Below are 20,666 nucleotides of genomic sequence, written 5' to 3'. Positions count from 1 at the left end.
ACCTGTTGATGTGAATCTATGTAGCTCACAGTCTATCATACCAAAGCTCTTATACACAGCAGTATTAATGCATAACTCAGTTTTCACTTCAATTTTAATGAGCTTGCTCTTTGCTGATCGAGTGTAACAAAAGGGACATGTGGTAGACAAACACACACAAAAAATACATACATACAAACTTGGATGTGAAGGAAGTGGGTCTCATTTACTCTGGAGCTGTTAAAATACTTTTTCATTAAGTCTTGGAGGTATAGTGCTAGCTACAGTTGGTGATGATAATTGAGCAACATGTGTTAACAGCCTAGTTTCTCCTTTATCCACCCACTCTTTCCTCTGGGCCTCCCTGTTTCATAGCACCTCGTACCGTGAGACCGCTGTGTTTCGGATAACAAGGAGCAGGGATCACAGGCAGTCATCACAGAACCCTGAGTGTTTTCTCTGCTGCTCTAGAGAACCAAGACGTGGCAGCAAATAAGGGTAGAGATCATGGTAATCATAGTAATGATGTGTCCCAGGGCTGAATATCACACAGTGTTTCTTTTTGGGCCAGCTAGTGAGTGGTTCTTCACAAAATTCTATTTTACAGATTGTTCAGACCCTTTTCCTCCATGCTTTCAGAATCTCTCTGCATCTGGAGTTCACACAGAAGACAAATATACATTATGGGATATGTATTTTTAACGATGGGAGACTGCGTCCCCTGTGGGGCTCCTCCATGTGGTGTGTGTCTTTGAACAATGACTAATTTGTTACCCTGCTAGAGAAATTACACGGGCGCTTTAGAAAACAACCACACTGGATGGCCTCATTTGTGTATTGTTGGTGTTGTTTTTATTTATAAATCATACGCCACTTCCTGCTTTTCTGACATATCTTTGCAGTTCAAGCGCTAATTCAGAGAAGTGAAAAATGTTCAACCTTAAATCATCCGGTTATGGTGTACTACTCTTTAAGTTGATTGGCATTGCTTCATCAAATTAGGTTTCCTAAATTGTATGCTTGGATTGGGCTTTGCACATATGGAATTTGGCAGTAATTAGATCCACGTTTCCTTGTTTACCTTTCACAAGTGCAATCTCTCTGAGCTGTACATATTTAGGCCTTTTATCAAAACTGGTGGGCAGTGGAGTGTGACACATGGCTGACATGAGAGACTGAGAAATACACCCGCTGTTTGCTGTGGAGAGGGGCTCAACGAGGAGACAGGAAAGGATTTGATCATCAGATCTATCCTCCCTGGAGAGGGAAAACGCCTTGCCCTCTGAACACACTAAGACACTCCCTCATTTGCAGTCTTTTATGCCTGTGTGGGATGAACTAGTGTAAGATGAGGAGGCACAGTAGATACTTGGACTGTTGGCTTTATTAGAAGCAGCATACTGGGATTTTGTCCCTGTGTCGGGGTTGCTGTGGTGTTCATTTGAGGCAAATGTTCAGTCTGTCCTGTTGTTTCCTTGGCAGCATTTTCAACTAAATCCAACACGTGGACACAGCGCTCTGAGCCATCAGTGATGCTTGTCCAACTTGGCCTGAACTACAACAGGAAATAAACAAAAGACTCTGTCCTGCTACCAATTCATTACTGTACTATCACATCCAGCAGCTGGGCCACAGCAGGGGACTAGTTAGCCGCTTAGTTAGCCAGAGAGATGCCTTCAGTCTCATGGCAAAAACTCATTAGCGCAGACTAGTTGGAGTCCATTTTTTATCATGTTCAGCTCAAGGTACACAATGTTTCTCATGTGTGGCTGCACCAGTGAGCAGTTGGTCCTTCAGTGCTGTGCACTTTTTGTCCCGCAAACAGCCCGCACTCCTGTGGCTCTGCTTGATTGTTTTCATTAGTCTGCCGGCGGTAGCTTGATACTACTACTCACTACCATGGCTGTCATTTTCCATGAGCTGACCAAAAATATGGGAGAGGTGAAGCAGAGGCTTGTTTTTATAGCTTCCCCACCCTTGTTGTTGCTATCACATCAGTGTGGATTCTGGTATAAAATCCTACATGCTCCAGGCCACACATTTCACCCTGCATTCCTGTGCCTGTAATTGGTTATTGTCGAAATACGTAGGTGGGTAAACTGAGGAGGGGGTGGGTTGGGTGTGGAGGGGAAATGAAGAGAAAGCGGGAAGAGAGAGAGAGGGAGAAAATAGGGGGTGGGTGTATATTTCTGTTCAAACCACTACCACGAGCACAACTGCGAAAGATGAAACACAGGCAGCTATGTGCCAAAATGCATCCCCCCATGATGAAGAGGAATTTTTAACACATCTTTCATTTGCATGTGTCCAATTAAGTGTCCTTCAGATCCTGCTGGGGTGATGGTGGCAGGGGACGATTGCTTTTGGGATCTCTTCTCTTAAGGCACACAGTGTTCGCCACAAACAACGTGTGTGTATCAGCATGGTTACATTTGGGTCCTGAACTAATTTGTTTGGGTTTATTTTTTGGAAAAGGAAAAAAATATATATTGAAAAGAAATTGTCAGATTAACCAATAATAAAAGTAATCATTACTTTATATGCTACTTAAAGATTTTATTACCCTTAAACATTTCTATAATATTTAATATAATACTTTGTTTAACACTTATTTTAGCAGTTTTTTATCCTGCTGCCTCCCAGATAAAACTTTAACTCCCTAAAGTGATCTGCTGCAATACTTTTGTGTGCATGTTCCTAGTTAATATACAGCTCAGCATTTCATGGTATAGGCCCTCATTGCAAAACTTTCCTGCAAGGATTTGTCACATCTCTGTAGATTGTAATCGTAGAAAAACCTTATCTATCTCAAACACACTGGACGTCATTAGAGAATGCTTCCCCTTTGATGACAGCATGCTCGCTCACTGATCTGTCACAAAACTTGCTGAACATTTCCTAGTAGCCTGGAGATCAGCAGGAAATCTGCACTTTGCATTGAAACAGCTGGTGTCCACTGCTGCCATTTTATGCATTTAATATTTTATTTCTAGTGAAGGACATTTGATAATATAGCGCTGAATCAGGGAAAGCAACCTTTAACAGCCTATTTCAGTGCCAGTGTATCTCTTAAGGCCCTTGTCTATGTTTTGTCATTAACGTCAGTATCTTTCCACTTTGTGACATAAAAATAGGTTATTAAACGCAGCGTTCAGATCGTCGTTCTGGAACAGTAGGTGGGTTGATTAGCAGAAGCACACAATGCTTTTGACCTTTGGAAGCTCACCAGATTTGTAATGATTTTCTGTCATCACTCTCCAGTGTGTAATGCCCTGAGAAGAAGTGCCTCTCCTGTTTTCAAAAGCAAAACAATACAAAAAGTGGAGTTTGTTCAACAGATAAAAATTTGTTCATTCATATAAAACAACATTAAAATTTGAAACTTTGAAAACACACATTGGTAGTAATCCAGGGTAGAGCTGCAGCAATTAGTCAATTGATTAGTCGCTTGCAAGAATCAGGAACTATTGTGATACATTACATTATAGTACATTAGTAAGTTGTGTATTTTGGAGTTTTTGACTTGGTCATTCCTTACACTTCTCTTTTTGCTATTTTGGTTTTTGGCAAGACAAACAAATGGTAACACCCTCCAAACTCTTCAACATGTGAAGGATTCCAAAATTCGACAGGCCGGCCATGCTTATCCATGATTAGACAATCACTGTTTGTTTAGCCGACAGTCGATTTGAATCCAGTTTGATTCCTCACATTTTATTTATAGAAGTTCTGTCTATACATTTATAACAGTGATTCCACTCAATAAGGGCATGATGAGATTGTTGGCTTTGAAATCGGCAGTCAATGCGCCTGTAGCTCTGCTGTTTGTAATGGTTTATGCCTCGTCACCAAAGCTGCATCCAATTAAGTTCCTCGGAGCCACCCATATATAAACCACTGTAATTGCTTTAAATTTTTCCACTCTAAATTGATTCCTTTTAATATGACTGGAATTGAATTAGAGCGAGGTGTCTTGTAGAATCACTTTACTGAGGGGAGATTTGTACATGAAGAATAATAAGCTGTGCTTGTTTACTTATTCAGACCAACTGCATCAGTCATCATTGTAGGAGGCAATGAAGAATGTTTTTGTAAGCTCTGTATTAAAACATGATGTTAGCTTTGTGAGATTTCTCTAATCCATGGTGTGAGTCTTTGATATAGTTATGGCAGAGTTTCAGAGAGAAGCTGGAGTGAATTACAGCCTCTCTCTGAGTCACGTCAGCTGATTGGCAGCTACTCTGATGTCATTTGTTTTTGTGGGGCAAGGACAGGTCACGCAGGCTGATCTGTATTCCCTCTCTCTCTCTCTTTCTCTCTTCCTCTCTTTCTTTTAGTTTCTCTTCCCTCCCCTCCACCCCCTCAATCTTCAGATTTCCTGTCTTCACATCTTGTGTATAGTAAATCCCACTGATCCCCTCTCTCTGGTTTGTGTCTTTCTTGTGACTTTCTTCAGTTTCTTCCTTTAAAATAACAATAACATATGTTACTGTGAATGAAAGAATGCTAACAAAACCCAAGATACTAGTAGTATCTACCTCTTAAATCCCATAAAATGAATATTAATGTCTATACCCTACTGCTCATATTTCTGTTTGAAGCCATAAGAAAGGATAGGTACTTGTGTTTTAATAAATTATTATCTTTCCTGAAAATGATAGCTTAGATTTCAGGAGACCGTCATGCCATCTTGTATTTTTTTAAGCGCAGGCTTGAGCTTGCAGCCAAATAAGTTGTGATGATGAAGCACTTCACCTTTGCTGCAAACAACATTGATGCCAATACAACACTTTTAACTGCTTCATGCTTACATTTGGTTTCTGTTTTAAATCCTCTTTGTGGCTGACACAATAGATTGGCTACCATCACAAGATATGAGAAGATGTCTAGACAGTTGGGTGCCATTTTTTTTTATCACAGTTTAGTGCTACTCTGATGCATCCTGCAAAGACATTTTCTGTTAACAAAGGATCCGTTTTTTACCACAGGCCCACATTATAATGGAGTATCTTTTAAAAGTTGTTGCCATTTTAATTTATTTCACAACAGCTAGCTGCTACACTAATAGGTTAATTGGAGTTGGTGAGGTCGTAATCTGACAAATCCGGTCTGATTCCGGGGGATTCTGGGGGATCTTGGGCCTCTCTATGGGCTGCCAGGGCTGCCGCTTGTCTAATCACTCCTGACCCTATTAGAAATGAGTCCCCCTTTGTTACTGTGCAGCACTGTCAGTTCTGGGGGAACAAAAAGTGCCATTGTCTTTCATTACTGTGGCTGCGATAGAAGTAATCTGTAGCTGTAGAGCTGCCTCAGGATTGCTATAATCCAGATTCAGTATTAATGACAGTCTAATCCGCACATTTTTGACCCTCTGGAGAAGCTGACATGGCATCTCTGTTGTTATTTGCTTGTGTAATGTCACTGATTCTAAAAATGAATGGGGTTGCTTACGGCTTATGTCATGAGGGATGCAATATCCTGTTCAAATTGTGTGAGTGCTGCGTAGCCAAGATGCTGCACTTGTCTGATACCAGCGCAGACAATGCAAGGCTGTCATGTCGCTGGATGTGTCAAATATATCCATGAATTCACTTTGAATTCAATCAGCTTCCCCGATGGCCAATAACAATTGTTTTTTTTGTATGTTTTCTACCCATTCCTGAAAATATTCAAGCCTGAGACCAGAGTGGCTGACAAACACAATAATTGCGTGCCTGCGTTGAGCATGCCAAAGGACCATGGGGGTGTGTTTGTTCACCGGAGCACAACATGCAGTGAGGGCAAATGACATGAATGGCAAAATGGTGGTTCTCTACTGTGTGCGCTAGAAGGGGCTCTTTTGCTCTTTGTTTGACACAAAGAGATGCAGAGATAGACGAGTAGATGTGTGTGAAATCCATCACACAGCTGCTAGCTTGGCACAATGATCAGTAACCCCCCCTCCTCCTCTTCATCAGAACCCCTCCTACACTTTCTTATCTCCTCTTCTCAGAGCTGTGCACGTGGGCCTTTTGTTTACAGCTCTTTCCAATGATCTACACCAGTGATCCCACTGACAGGTAGCATGACTCTCTGACAAGCCCCAACCTTTCATCCCTTTAGTGATGGCCAAGACCGATACAAGCTAGGCTAGAGCTAGCACTCACTCTTTAGCAACGGCTAAATCTGGAAGCACAGTTGTCTTGTTGCAGGTGCAATAAGTCAGAGAATTTATTATTTTATGCTTTTAGTGTTTTATTTCTAGTGAAGAACATTTGATAATGTAAACAGAGAAGGAACGTTTAACAGCCTATTTCGGTTCCAGTGTATTTCTCAAGGCCCTTGTCTATGTTTTGTCATAAAAGTCAGTATCTTTCCACTTTGTGACATAAAAATAGGTTATTAAATACAGGTTAAATGATAGCACTACTGTGTGATATAGTATTGACATTTAAAATTAGTGATTGCAGAAGTGGCAAAAAGTTCTTCTCAACTTTACTACCACAAGGCCTAGATCATATCAAGGAGACATGCATCACTGTTTTTCCCATCTGCACTAAAATGTAAAACAGGTGTTTTTTAAAATGTATTCAGGAATTTATAAGAAGCTGTTTTACAGGTGTGAAAATTGCCGGGTTAATGTGGACAAAAGCCCAAATTGGAGAAAAAAGATGCATTTTTAGCTGACTTAGTGTGGATGTGGCCTAAACTTTAGACAGCCATGTAGACAGTAAAAAGATAGTGTAACAGAATATCACCTTAGCTGAGCACAGTGATATTTACTATGGTTCTTGTTTGATTTACAGACAAGGGTGAGAAGAGTGTTTTGGATCAATGGAGGCTAACAACAGAAACACAAAGTGCTTCAGTTTATGTCATCATGATGAACTATGATGTGGTAAATACTGTTGTGAAATGTCGTTAAATGACAGTGTGGTTAACCGGAAGACAGAGGACAACATTTAATTTAAATAATTAAATGTTACATGATGGCTGAATTTTTGCAGTCTTTGTCTCTTAAAGCCCAATACTGCACCAGAAATGAAATGAACTAACAGGAAACAATAAATAATGTACATAACCAGACAAATAAATCAATGCGGTAAAAATAAATCTCACCTGTCAATGTTGCCTGTACTCATTTATCAGTTTCAGGGGCTGAATTTATCACCACAATATCACAGCAGAGCCTTTAAAAATGTAACATTATCTTGAATCAGCAGTCTTGGGTTGTATGAGAAGAAAATCAATGGTGTCGCAGCTCGAGTGTAACTTGCCATCTATCAGTCCGTTGGCTGACTGGAGTAGGTACTGTAGATGATGTGCTGAATGGCCAATTTCCTGTTACCTGTTAAAGATAGAGTACCACAGCAGAGCCTCTCTTTCAGCTCCCTGGATCGTGCTTTCCCTCTGGGTCGCTAACACTGCTAGGAAATAGATTAAAATAACCCGCCATGGTATTTGCATCTGTAATCTCAGCCCCTGGATAGTTTGAGATCCAAGAAATCCTGTTTTGATTGTTTGAAGCGTGACAGACAGTAATGCTGTGCTCTTAAGAATAAGGCTGAATTTTCTCAGGCCTGTTCATCAAATGCACGTCATGTCTACAAAAACAGATGTAATTCCATCATAACTTTCATTTTTAGAAATATCGAAAATGTGGTCAATGCATCTGCCGCCCTGCAAATCTGATCCTTTTGCCCTCCAAGCTGCAGCCAGTGGCCTCCGGTATGTTTTACGTTACATGTCAGACAATTATACAGCAGAATATTTACATGACTGCTTCCTGGAAGGAGGGTAAGGTGGGGGTAGGGGTGGGTGCAAGTTCCCCTCTGTCTGATGACTAGATTACAGTATTTACTTGTGTGCACAGCCCGGCCTGTATATCAGCTGAAGTGATGCCTTTGAAGAGAAAGACACAAAAAGGTTTGAGAACTTTACTTCAGGCGCGGTTGGTCACTGATCCTGAGTGCAGTGGATGTTACACTGTAAATCACCCATATCCTGTTGATTTAAGTTTACAGAGCATTCTTCCTATGAGCTCTTACTTCCTGTCGCGGGATTACTTTCCTTGGGACAGCGTGGGGTTGTCTAGCTGTGGCTGTGGTTGCTGCTGTGATAAATCTAAAATTAATTAGATGTGTGTGGAAGGTAATAAATAAGTCCGTTAGACAAGTTTTGGATTTTTCTCAACTTAAACTTTAGTGAAATCAACTACCAGTCACGTAACTACTGAGTGACCTGAGCAGACCAGACTACACTGATCTCATGCTGAATAATTGTTTATGTCTCAATCCACAATATGAAATGACTGTTAAATGCCGAGACATTCTCATCTCATGGTGAATAAACGTCTGAGGGTCCATGTTTCTGCGGCTGGGGCAATCGCAGGCACCCGTTGCCTTTGCCCCTCTTACTGCAGACTGATTGTCCGACATGAGTGAAACACTTTACAGTTACTTACCATGAGATTAGAATTTCTCGCCTGCAGTGTTAGACTGACTCATAGGTAACGACAACAATAATCAACAGTCAATTCAAATCATACAAATGATGGTAACAGTTACATCAGAATTGGGATGAAATCAGGATTTTATGTGGAATTATCTTACACCTAGGTGGATTGTCTTGCTATGGACCTCCATTTTAATTATAAAGTATTAGGAGATTTTGACTTTCCATTCAATATGTTCCACCTGTGCAACACTTGACATGACAGGATAATGACTGGTCAGCCCCAGCTGTGAATTGAGAGCTAACCAGCTATGCTAACATGGTAACGATCATTGCTTTCTTTACAACCTGCGAAAAATCACCATCCCAAGAGAAGGTTGTTCAGACAGACTAGACATGGAGCCAGATAATACAATCATTAGTTTTAGAAATCCACAGGGTGTTTCTGTGTGTGGGTGTACATATTTCTTACATGTCCAGTGCTGTCAGTCTATCTGCAGCTGTAAATAGAGTTTCAAAGTGGGAGAGTTCCTCTTGTTCTTGTGTTTTTTCCCCGTTCTGTATTATCATTTCAAATTTCTTTTAATGATATCCTCAGTCTTATAGAAACACCAGACTCACCTAGATTGTGTTACAATCCTATGAGTGTGTGTTAAGACCGCCAGTTTTAATTATTTTAGCTTCATCTCTGAGAATAATTTTACTTTTCCGTCAGTTTGACAGCGGATGGCTAATACTACAATACCCATGAGAGCTGCTATTGCTAGAAAGAAGCCACTCAGAGGCAAATTCATAGCATTTCCTTGTAGTTAAGAACAAAAGAAACTGCTGAATTCATCTAAAATTGACCCAGAATTAAAAAGTTTCATTTTTCGGAGCACCATAATCTTCAGCTTCCATCCATCATTTGTAGCACATCTCACGTTTCTTGCTGAAATTTACCTTGGGAGTCGTAGTTAACTTCTCGCTTTAAGTTTTTGTGAACATAGTCTTGTACCTTTTGAACAAGATATTTTCTTATACAGTTGTTTATCTTTTGCACTGATGAAAGTTTTTAAAAATTATCTAAGGAGAAGATGAATAGGACTTGTACTTCCAAAACCAGGGTCACCGGAAATAGCTCCTCCCCCTTTCATGCTCTATTGAGAGCAAACAAAAAAAAAGCTTTAAATTTGCCTCAGTAGTGCTAAGGACCTAAAAATGGCAAACTTCTCTCTCCATATTTCATCTATCTTTTTTTTTTTTGCTTTGTAATGAGCTCATGGTGTGGCCACAGATAGTTCTTATTGTTTAATTTACCACCACTGGTAAGCACTGTCAGCTGTGGTCTGGTATTCCTCAATGTTTATTAAGTATGAGTCATTTTCAAAAACTAATACTTGGCTTATGCGTGTGAGACACACCCACAATAAATGTTCTAGGTCATAGCTCGTAAATATGCAGTTTTAGTGTGCCATTTCCTTCTCTAATCTGGCTTAATATGCCACACAACTGAGCCAGCGTTGAGCAAACGCTGTCATCTGTGTTAATGTAGTCAGAGTTGTCACACATGACGGGAAGGCTATGCACCCAGAGCTGTTCCAAATACGGCTCCAACTCTTTCCCTCGTCTGTGTCCTTTTGTCTTTCTTTCTTATGTCCGTCGGGGTGTTGTCCCCACTCTCTCTGTCTCAACCCTCTCTCTTTCTAGTTCTCACAGTCCAGCTAATTTTATACCCCCAGTGTTTGGCTGTAAACTGCAGTTCCACACACAGGATATGATCTAAACTGTTCCTCTTCCTGCTTGTAGACAGCGAGTCTTCTGAGTCAGCTTCATACAATGACAAAGACGTGGAGCTGAGAGAAATACTTCCCTTGACCGTCAGCCAAAGGTGTTAGATTTAGGGAGACAGTGGGGTTGTTTTCTGTTGTGATATCCATAAAAGTTTGGAGCAGGAATGTATCTTTCAGAGCTTAAAACACTGCAGATCAATGTCTTTTTGTTGATGTATGTGCTAATCATCCAATAGACATCCTGACCTTTCTGTAGCAATGATCTGAAGAGGATAAATAAACCCATTCCGAAATAGAGCATCGCAACATATTTCTTCACAGCTACATTTTTGTTTTGATTTCTCATTCTGGTTCCTACTTTTAGAAATTCTTTGTGAAAGAGGAGGAGGTGTTTATGGCTCTCGCTCACGCCAACGTGCAAAACATCTCCGTTCCCAGACAAGGTTGTGCAGACAGACAAGACATGTAGCCCTGGGCTGTAGCCAGATATACACACAGATAGCTTGAGAAATCCACAGGGCTTTTTTTCCCCCTTTGTGTGGGTGTACATGTTTCTTACATGCCCATTAATGTCAGTCTGTATGTGTGTTTGTGTCTCCTTATGTGTATCAGAAAATGGTTTGTAACTGCCTGCGTGTTGAGATATATTTGTTTCTCCTCCTGTTGTCCTGGAATACCATTGTTTCTTCATCATGAATATTTACCAGGTGGGGTTCATGGAGTTTAAGTGTTGCAGGGAATCCTCGGCTGGGGACTTGTTTAATCCTAACCCCGTTCTGTCTGAGCTGCTCCCAGGCGCCTAGGAGAAGCTTTGGGAAAGGATGTGAGAGGAGGAAGGGAAGAGAGACACCACCACTGAGGGGGGATGTGTATCGGATTGTGGGATGGCAGGCTGAATAATGTCTGTTTTTACATGCTGCAGTTATAATGAACTAAGGATTTTTTTTGCAGGCCTCTGGCCAGCTGTAAGTCATGTCTGGGTCTTTGGACTGCATGAGAACTGAATTGGTAGGTTGTTCAGACTGATCTTCTTTAGTTTTTAGCCAAAATGGTATATAATCTAATGTAAACCTGCAAGTTGGTTCATAAGAAAACGGAGCAAAATGATAAAGTGGTGGCATAAAATGTCCTAAAGAAGCTATGTTCTTAGCCTGGTTAGACCTCTGAATCACTGCCCACATGTCAGATTTGTTCATTGCTTCAAATAAGTCTAGCATTGTGCTAACTGACCACTGTTTCTGTGAGTTGAAGAGAAAGTCGACCAATCAGAGCTTAGTTGACAGGATTAAGAATGTCGTCTTCCTACATAGCTAGTTATGTAGCTACATTCAAGAGAAATAGTAATAAGCTGTGTCAAGTCCATGCACAGAAATAACTTTAAAATCTTTTTTTTTTTTTTTTATCAATGTGAAATACATAAATTTAAATGTTTCTAGCAACCACTATCACAGCTTCTGTTAACTGAAAATAATGTTGGCATCCTGCCAACCTGCCATCCTGGATATATCACTCGCTAGTGATTGGTCAGGGGAAACATGACATTGTCTAACTTAGATATGATGTCAAATGAAAGTAAAATAAAGTACAAAATGTCAAATTTGTCTGATTATCCAACTATGTTTCATTCGTAGACCTTTTACCACAAACACTTCAATATGCAACACCTTAATACTGTTGTTACAGGCTCCAGCAACCAATAACAAAAGGGGTCAAATCATAAGAATACCTGAGACAGTTAGACATTTACTCAGTTAAGCCAAATACATAAAAAGACCAGTCAACACATCTCCTGATAAGCAAGATGCAGTGAAAACTTCAGATGAGGAAGGGAAAAAGGAAAAAAAGGAAATGTTTGAAGAAAAGGAAAGGGGTTGTGCAAGTCTGCTATCATAACAATACATGAGAAATAAGATATAATCTCACACTAACCTCGAGAGCTTTTTTTTTTTTTTTACCAGCTAGAAGTCACTCTGTCTGGCCTTAGCAGCATTTCTTTCCTATATTCTTGATGGATTCTGGACATTTCTTACATTGCAGAGGCTTATTCCATCACTCTATTGATTATTGATCTGAGTGAGCCACAGGTGAGTATTAAATCGTGGTTCTCGTTTATCCACCCACTAAATAAATAACACTATTTATGACACAATCTCTCTGTAAATGATATAGTGCTGTTTGGGCCCTTAAGGAAATTTCCTGATATTTGATTATAACAGCAACTGCCAAGTTTAGAAGAGCAGCTATATGATATTATCACACTCACATCCTGCTTGCTTTGGCAAAGGGCCACTCGCTCAAACCTGGATGCCAAGATACACCGGTGAGTTTGGAAGTGAGGCGGACAGGCGAGGGAGTCTCATGGAAGAGAAAGCGTTTCAGCTAACAAAATCACACTCCTTGTTACCATTTGTCCTCTCACTCTGGAACATTAGGCACACAATGTGCGGACAGCTCATCAGAGACACGGCTCTATTCACATTTGATCATAGAGGCATTAAGTTCACACGCGTGCATGTGTTTCCTGCAGTGCCATTTATTATAATCTCTGCTGCTGCGATTTTCATCTAGGGGCTGATTGTGTCCTTTTCAGGTTTGGCTGTAAACACCATAAATCACAATGAGCCTTGTCACTTCTTTTATTTTTACATCTTTCTAACACTGATTTGGCAAAGTGCTAGACTGCTGCTTCTGCTGCAGCTCTATTCTAATTAAAACCGTATCATTAAAAATTTAACACTGCCTTATTGCTGTAGATCTTATTATTTTCCATTACGCAGCATTTAGAAAATAGCCATGTTCTCATATTTTCTCTATTGCCTATGAATTAATCTTTCTACATTAGTAATTCTGAATCTTTTTGACTTGTGACCCTTTAAAGGGGGACATATACTTTGTGAATTTCTGTTATTTTTATAGTCTATTTTAAAGACGGTCACCAAAACATGAGGTGAATGTGTGTAAAAATGCTCCCTGAAAACCAAAATCAGCCTACTCTGAACGCTCCATTTGCAATGTTATCTCTACTTCCTCCTTGTGATGACATCAGATTGTTTGCGCATGCCCACAAATGGCCGTCCATTCTGCAGCCTTTGTTGCTAGGGTTGTTCTATGGGTTGCTTATGTTGTCTCACATATTTTGGACCGGATTCAGGCTTCGAACATGTACGGATGTATTAGAGAAGTTGACATTTCAAGTAAAGACTGAGAAAAATAAGTGAAATCCCACTACCGCTTTTTGTTTATGTAGCGTCTGGAGCCACCGAAAGTCTGTTTAGGGACAGCTTCCAGAAGCTGGCCAATAAGAACAGAGCGGGCTCATCGGGAGGGGGGCCTTAAAGAGGCAGGAGCTAAAACGGCCTGTTTCAGACAGGCTGAACTGAGGGGCTGCATACATTTTTGAACTGTAAATCATGCAAAGATATACCAATGTAGCCCCAGAATATAAATATAGACCTGGGAATGTAAATGTGTCCCCTGTACAACAGAGCAATTAATGAATTGCAGCCACTCATCGTGGATAGAGTGTGTCAGCCACATAGTAATTTTGTCTTCTCAGATTGATCTTTTTGAATAATTGTCAGAGCCCTGAGAAAGTAAAAACATCCAGCATAGCCAGAAAAGAAATTAAATATATTTTTTCTGCTTTCCCCTTACACGACCCCTCAGATTTATCTCATGACCCCTTGTGGGGGTCTTGCACTGTTCATGGAGGCATTATGTTTTTGGAAGTGGCACACAGTGGTAGGTCAGAGAGGACTTCTATAAACACAGTGTTTGTGCTGGACCCATGCAGGCGCCCGATAGTGACTCGGATGGCTCCTCAGTGGGGTGAAGTGACATCTCTCCCTCTTTTTCTCCAGCTGTGTGTATCTGTGTGTGCCAGTGGTTGCCCTCAAAGCTTATCTCTATAAATGGATTTGTGTTGGAGCACTCGCAGATCTCGGTATGATGCTGTAATCTGATTGACCACAACCCTGGAGAGGTGGAAGAGTCCAAGAGCCAAATGTGTGTGTCTGTGTTTGTGTGTGTGTGTGTGCGTATACATGTGTTCACAGGTGTCTGTCTATCTTTGAGCTGGTATTTGTCACCTTGGTTCTATGTATTTTCAGCTGAGAGCAGGGAAATAACAGCTGTATGATAGTTTTCGTGAAACTGTGTTTTCGACTCTGCAGCTGTAAATCCAACACCTGCTGTCCACATGTTGTACTTGGACGATCCATTACACCTACAGGTGAAGCTCAGAGAGGTTACACACCCAAATACAACATTAGTTTTATGAACACTAGGTTGCTACATACACACACACACACACACACACACACACACCTAGATCTGGCTCGCTAGGGAGCAGTGATCAGATACAGTGCCAGAGATGATTTATCATTTCTCTGTGCTGCCTGTATGTTATGTTGCTGTGAAAACCCTTAATGTCTGTTTTCACCTCCTGTTATTAATGCAAATTTGAATGCAGGGTTGTTTTTTTGCACTCCATGTTTGTTAGTCACAAACAGTGCTCTGACTACAGATGTGAAGATTTATATATTTATAATATTTTCCTCCTGTTTCCCTCCTTTTTCCTTGTCTCTGTATGTTCAAGCCTACTCTGAACGCTTCATTTTCAAAGTTATCTCTACTTCCATTGTTCACGCATGGCCACAAACAGCTGTCTGATGTGGTTGCCTTTGTTGCTGAGGTTGTTCCACAGGTTATTCACGTTGTCCGCTTGCATACTACGGAAATCAAAATACTACTGTTTGTTAACGTAGCCTCCCGAGCCACATCTGCCAAGAGGCTCATTAGGAAGGGGGCCTTAAAGAGACAGGAGCTAAAATGACCTGTTTCAGACAGAGGCTGAACAGAAGGGCTGCCAGTTTAAGATAAATAAGTTTAAATGGTTAAGCTTAAATAGTTTTTTGAACTGTAACTCATGCAGAGGTATTCCAGTAGAGCACCAGAATAAAAATATAGACCAGGAAATGTGCATGATATGCCACCTTTAAACGATTTTCTTTTGTCATGCCCACAGTTACACTTGTCGTGTAACATGAGTCTTGTCTCAGTAACACCTTTATTTACAGTATGTAGTGTTTATCACATGCACTGTGGTACTGGGTGTTGACTGTGAGGAAGTGATATAGTGATAGCACAGTCATCATGAGCTGTCTAGTTATGTCTGTGTCATTGCTCTAGCTTTCCCTTAAATAACCTCTGAAAAGAACACATTAATGGTTATTTTATTGTAGTTAATTGTGATAAGGAATAATTGTTTTCAATAAAGATAAGAAAGTAAGAAATAGTGTTGAGGTGGCAGTGGTTGTTTTAATGAGTTAGTTCGCCTTTGGTGCAACCTGGGGAAGTTAAGATGGCAACTAAAAGCCCCTTTTTTCTCTTATACTCACTCCCGCCTATCTTTAACTACCTTTTTCAAGTGTCCAGTGCCTGCTGGTTGGGTGGGACTGCCCAGTCGAAGCTGTGAGAGGGCATGAACAGTGACCCTTTTTAGATGGACTACAGCTTGTTTCACACACACAGGGATTTTACACACAAGTCTGCATTTGGCGGCTTCCATGAGTTGCAGTGTTTTCTTCTGATGTTGTCAAGCATGATGCTCTGCATCCGATTGCATTACAGGAAGGTTCTTCTATTATTTAACAGTTAGCTTGATCTGATTCCACACTGTCAGACCTCATATTATTTATTCATGAACTTTGACATGATATGTGATTTGAAATACCCCCTCACGGTGCTTTCCAGGAGCTTAGGTGTAATTGACAGAAGGAATAAAAATTTAAATTACAATAATAATGATGTGATCTTTTTTTTTTTAACTTTTTTTTATTAAGTCTCCCATCTCCATTCCACTCTCTCCTGCCTTCTGAGCACTCTTTAGCTTGTGCCATTATTTGGCTGTCATGGAAAACCTCAAGCATGACACCTCATTTTCCAGGATGTCATAGAGCAAATGTTGGCTGCCTGTTTTCATTGAGCTCCAGTGGGGAAGGGGTGGAAACGGGGAGGGCTGCAGGAGATGTGTCCATTCATTTATCCTTACAGCCTAGAAAGAGAGAAACGTGGAGAGAGATCCCCCTCCGCACCTCCCTTCTGCACGGCTAGACGAGAGCGTCGCCATAGCAACCACTCGGCATGCTCCCTTGCCGCTGGCAGGTGAAAACCTTGTATCTCCAAAATGTCAGTTGCAAGGGCTGAGAAAGGCTGTAAAAGATATTTTATTTCTGAGCATGCAATGTTGAGTTTTCTCAGTTTTGGAAACTGTTTCATAGTTTAAAGGATTCAATCAGTCCATCAAAGTTTAGACCCCTTCAGCTGAAGGTAAAGCTGCACTTATGAGGTTTTCACATCAAAACACTGCTTCCAGATTCTTTGGCTGCTTAGTGTTCCCAGGTAGATAAATTGTGCTCCTTGTCCCCTTTTTCACACACCCGCCTCCTCCCCCCCTTACCCTCCTTTTAGGCCTCCCGTGGGTAATAGCAAGGATTATATATTAGGTGGTACCAACCTGCAATCTCTACTACAGTGTGCAGTATTTACCAGTATTTTCTAATACAAACAGACAGAAATAGTGAAAAAAAATGTTCAGTGACATATATAACTCTTCAGGGATCAAAATAAATATGTTGGTTACGAGACGGAAAGAGGCTTTTTGTAAATCTAGGGTACAAATCTTGGATGATATGCATATTTTTACCGTCAGTAGATTTAAAAATCAGATGAAAATACATTTTTTTTTGTTTTTAATTGGGGTTAGCCTGAATATAAAGTGAGGTTCACTATCAGTGTCTGCTAAATTTGGAAGCCTAATTTGCATTGTAGGCGCTCAGTAAAATGTTACCCCAAAAAATGAACTCAATAAACTCTCCTGATTAATTTAAATGTCTTTTCCTCACCATGGTGACTTTTTGTGATCATTTTCACCATTCCGTTGCATATGAGGAAAATGTCGATACTTATACAAACTTATGAATTTCCCTTAAAGCTAAATATTATTATGCATAAAGGCTAACCTATAGAGGGTGTACATATATATATATATATATGCTGTTACAATGCCCCAGAGTCCCCTCATTATTTCACAGCCTCCTCCTTTGGGGAAGCAGTCCTCTACTCTTAACTGTACTTGCTTCTTCTTGCTACATACCATTTCTACATTTCTGTTTCTACCATTTCTTCTCTGTTCCGACATCTTGCAGCTTTTCCTCTTGCATTACTCTCTCTCTCTGTCATATTTTAGCTGTGTTAATAGCTGTCTAATATGCTCTCTGTCCTTCTCGTTCTCTGTTAAACTAAAGGTGGTGAACATCCCTTTAAGACTTGCAGAGCTGCTCTACAAAAATCCAGGCTGGCTGCTTCTGCTTGGTGAGCTGCTGGAAGTGAAGCACTGAGACCCACATCTCACTGCCACTTGGATCCGGGGATCATCTGTCCTCGTTGGCTGTGAGAGCAGACCTCACTCACCCCGCCTCCAGCTTCTGTCCAACCTCACACCGAAGACATCAACAACAATGTGACCACTGGACTCGGTCAGCACCATGTGACCTGCTATTATGGATTTGAGTATCAGCATACTTTGAATCAACACTCATCTAGGTAATTTAGCACACTGTGGCCTACATCTACATCCTAAGCATATTTAATGTATAGCAACGGCTGATATTCACTTTTTATACACTTATACACTTGAGTTCAGTCTTTGGGGATCTTTTTGAGGATTTCACTTGGACACACAACTCCCTTTCATTTGCACAAGGCTATGTATTTTCTGCGTATATAGATACAGTTTTTATCACAAGTTTCTGGCACACTTGCGGCCATACTGTCACTTCCTCAATCTGGGGATTCACAGCAATAGCGTGTTGTCTATCAGCTATTAAAAAAATGATCAGGAAACAGGAAGTAGCATGGTGATGTGCAATGGGGGTAAAAACATAGTGTAATGTACATTAGTAAAAATGTTAACTTGACTGTGCAAGTTGACGATTATTCAAAATCTCCAGTATTGTTTAGAACATTAAATGTATTTACATTGTGCTAATATGAGTCTGTGAGATAGGGTTGCTTTTGGTTTTGTACTGAGATTTGGATTCATTCATTGGTTACATTTTATTGTCTTACTGTTTGGCATGGTTGGAGACGGAAAACAGACAGATATGAAAGTGAATCCTTCTCAAGAGACATAAAGCAATGAGTGTTTTTTTTGTTAAGTCAAGATTAATCTTTCTTTATATGTAGTGTCCACCATGAACTGAGGTCACTGGGGCTGTCCCAGTTAGATGCATCTGCAGATTCATTTTCCTGTTATTACACCCATGTTCTGATACGTTGATAGAAGTTTTGCTGTATTGATGTCATTATTAGGGGTTTCGCAACTGCAAAAGGTCCCTAACACCCATAATGCTGACTTTTCCTGTATTTGAATTCCTCCTCATTGTTGTGCAACTCAAATATTTTAGTCCCCACCAAGCTGTTTAATGACTTGTGGAGGTGTGTGACCATGATAAAATAAGGGAACACGCAGTAGATGGGGGGAATGGAAAACAAAGCTGAAAGTCTAAGAAGGAAGGAAAGAGAAAAGAGAGGAGACTATCTGTGTGCATGTTTGTGTTTAAAATGTGTGGTTAAGTCATTGTCTGTCCGATTGTCTCTGCATGTGTACGTATCTTATCCAGGTTTTTTTGTCAGGAGCGTGTGGTAGTCTTGCTCCCATTTCCCCTCTGGAGCAGAACGGTACAGGAAGGCTGGCTGGCTGGCTGGTTGGCTGGCTGCAAAGGAAAGGAAACAGTCTCTATCAAACAGCAGATGGAGGACAGCATGTGCTTACACTGCAGAAACACACACACACACACACACACACATTCACAGGCTTGCACGCATGCAGCCTTACACAGACGAGCAACTATGTTCAAATACAGTAGCTTTTATTAGGAATGTGACCCAGATCGCACATCGCAAATGTCAGCCTCGGAGAATCATAAGGTTTCGTAGAGTTCTAGTCGAATGAGAAGGATAGAGGACACTTTGACTTTTCAAGTGAACTTTTGAAATGTTTTCATATTAGCAAGGACATTTTTTTTTTCTTGCTGGAAGGTTGATTTGCCCTCTCGACCTTTCTGTTTTTCTTCCCTCGTAGTATTTATGCTATATAGTGCTGCAGTCCCCTGTAACTCTTAAACCTTCAGATTTCAATTTGCCAGTAAAAAAACAGACCAGGGTCAAAAAGTATTTTGTTTTCCCTTGCATTGGAGTGTCGTCAGGGTTTTGTTCAACAAACAGAAGAAAGTCTGATTATGTAAGGTATGGAAATGACTTTCAAATACTGTCTGAACTTTTTTTCCAGTAAGCCCAATCTGTCATGTCCTCGGGGCAAAGACAGGCAAGTACTTCAGTTGAGCTCTACAATTTAGCTTTTTCCTATCTCATTGGTAAACAGAGCTGAGATTTTCGACCCCTTCTGTTACCTCTGTGGCCTGCAGGTCAAATGCATTGTCTGTTGTTGAGATTTATGGGTACCCAATGTGTCATCACCTCCTCCTGCACCCTGTCTGGTGTGTATATCCATGATTTCTGATGGCCTGTCATGCCTCCATGCCTCTGTCAAGAGCTGTTAGTGGCGGGGCCAGGTCTCCCCCAGTATGCCGGCCTGTCTAGCAGAGCTTTTGTCATCAGTGTGTGAGGACTGGATGTTGAACTTCCTTTTTCCAAGAGGGCAGCGAGTTCTCCAAGAGGCCTTCGACTGAGAATAGTCATTTGCGCTCCGTATGGTGTATGTGTGTTTGTGTCCTTTCTCATTCGTGTAACAAGCCGGCTTAGGAGGGAGGACAATGAGGCTCACTATGGTGCCCAAGGCCTCACTGAATGACTCATATTTCTATAGAATTCAGGCAGAGAGCAAACAACAGGGTTACACAATCTTAATCAACAAAGTGCTGCTCATAATGTGCTCTGCAGGGGCCGTGATCCTGCAAAAGAGGATTGTGAAAAATGTGTGAGGTTTAGGTTTAGGTAACATAATTACTATGCTTCCACTTCCAGTTTCTCCTAAAAGGCAGGTTGTTGTTCGAATCAGCACTTACTGCACCTACTCTGTGAATCTGGACTGTGCTGTTTTCTACTTGTTTGTCAAACCTGTTGTCATCAAGTGTGTTTCTGTGATGCATGAAGCATGAAGGGGCAGTTATTCTGAAAGATGAAGTGTGATAGCGCGGTTCGCTATGGCAACCGAAACTGTTCGGCAGTGCAGACATGCTGACAGTCTGGGGACGTCGTGTGAAGAACTATAAGACACAGTCCTCATATGCCTTTTTAAAGGCTCACAGGAGGGTTTTACAGTCTGCGTCTGCGCTGAGCAGACAGGTCTGCTCTATCTCTGCAGAGCAGCGGAGGCAGGCCCCTCATCCTCGCCGCGTGGGCCGTTTACTTATCCCCTCTGGTTCCACATCTCCTCTCCTCCTCCTCTCTCTTTTCCTC

At 41.0% G+C, this 20,666-nt stretch overlaps 1 protein-coding gene across 2 annotated transcripts in view; it reads left to right on the top strand.

Annotated features, from left to right (window-relative positions):
- Positions 1–20,666, top strand: part of ptprea (protein tyrosine phosphatase receptor type Ea) — a 53,051-nt gene that overhangs the window by 8,449 nt on the left and 23,936 nt on the right. For both annotated transcript variants that reach the window (XM_067575704.1, XM_067575703.1), the window contains exon 2: positions 17,492–17,789. The gene's annotated coding sequence lies outside the window, so the exon portion shown is untranslated. The remainder of the gene's footprint in view (positions 1–17,491; positions 17,790–20,666) is intronic.

Source organism: Thunnus thynnus, chromosome 20 (genome assembly GCF_963924715.1).
Source record: "Thunnus thynnus chromosome 20, fThuThy2.1, whole genome shotgun sequence".
In the NCBI taxonomy this organism is placed as follows: Eukaryota; Metazoa; Chordata; class Actinopteri; order Scombriformes; family Scombridae; genus Thunnus; species Thunnus thynnus.
This window is presented reverse-complemented; position numbering and strand designations above follow the sequence as displayed.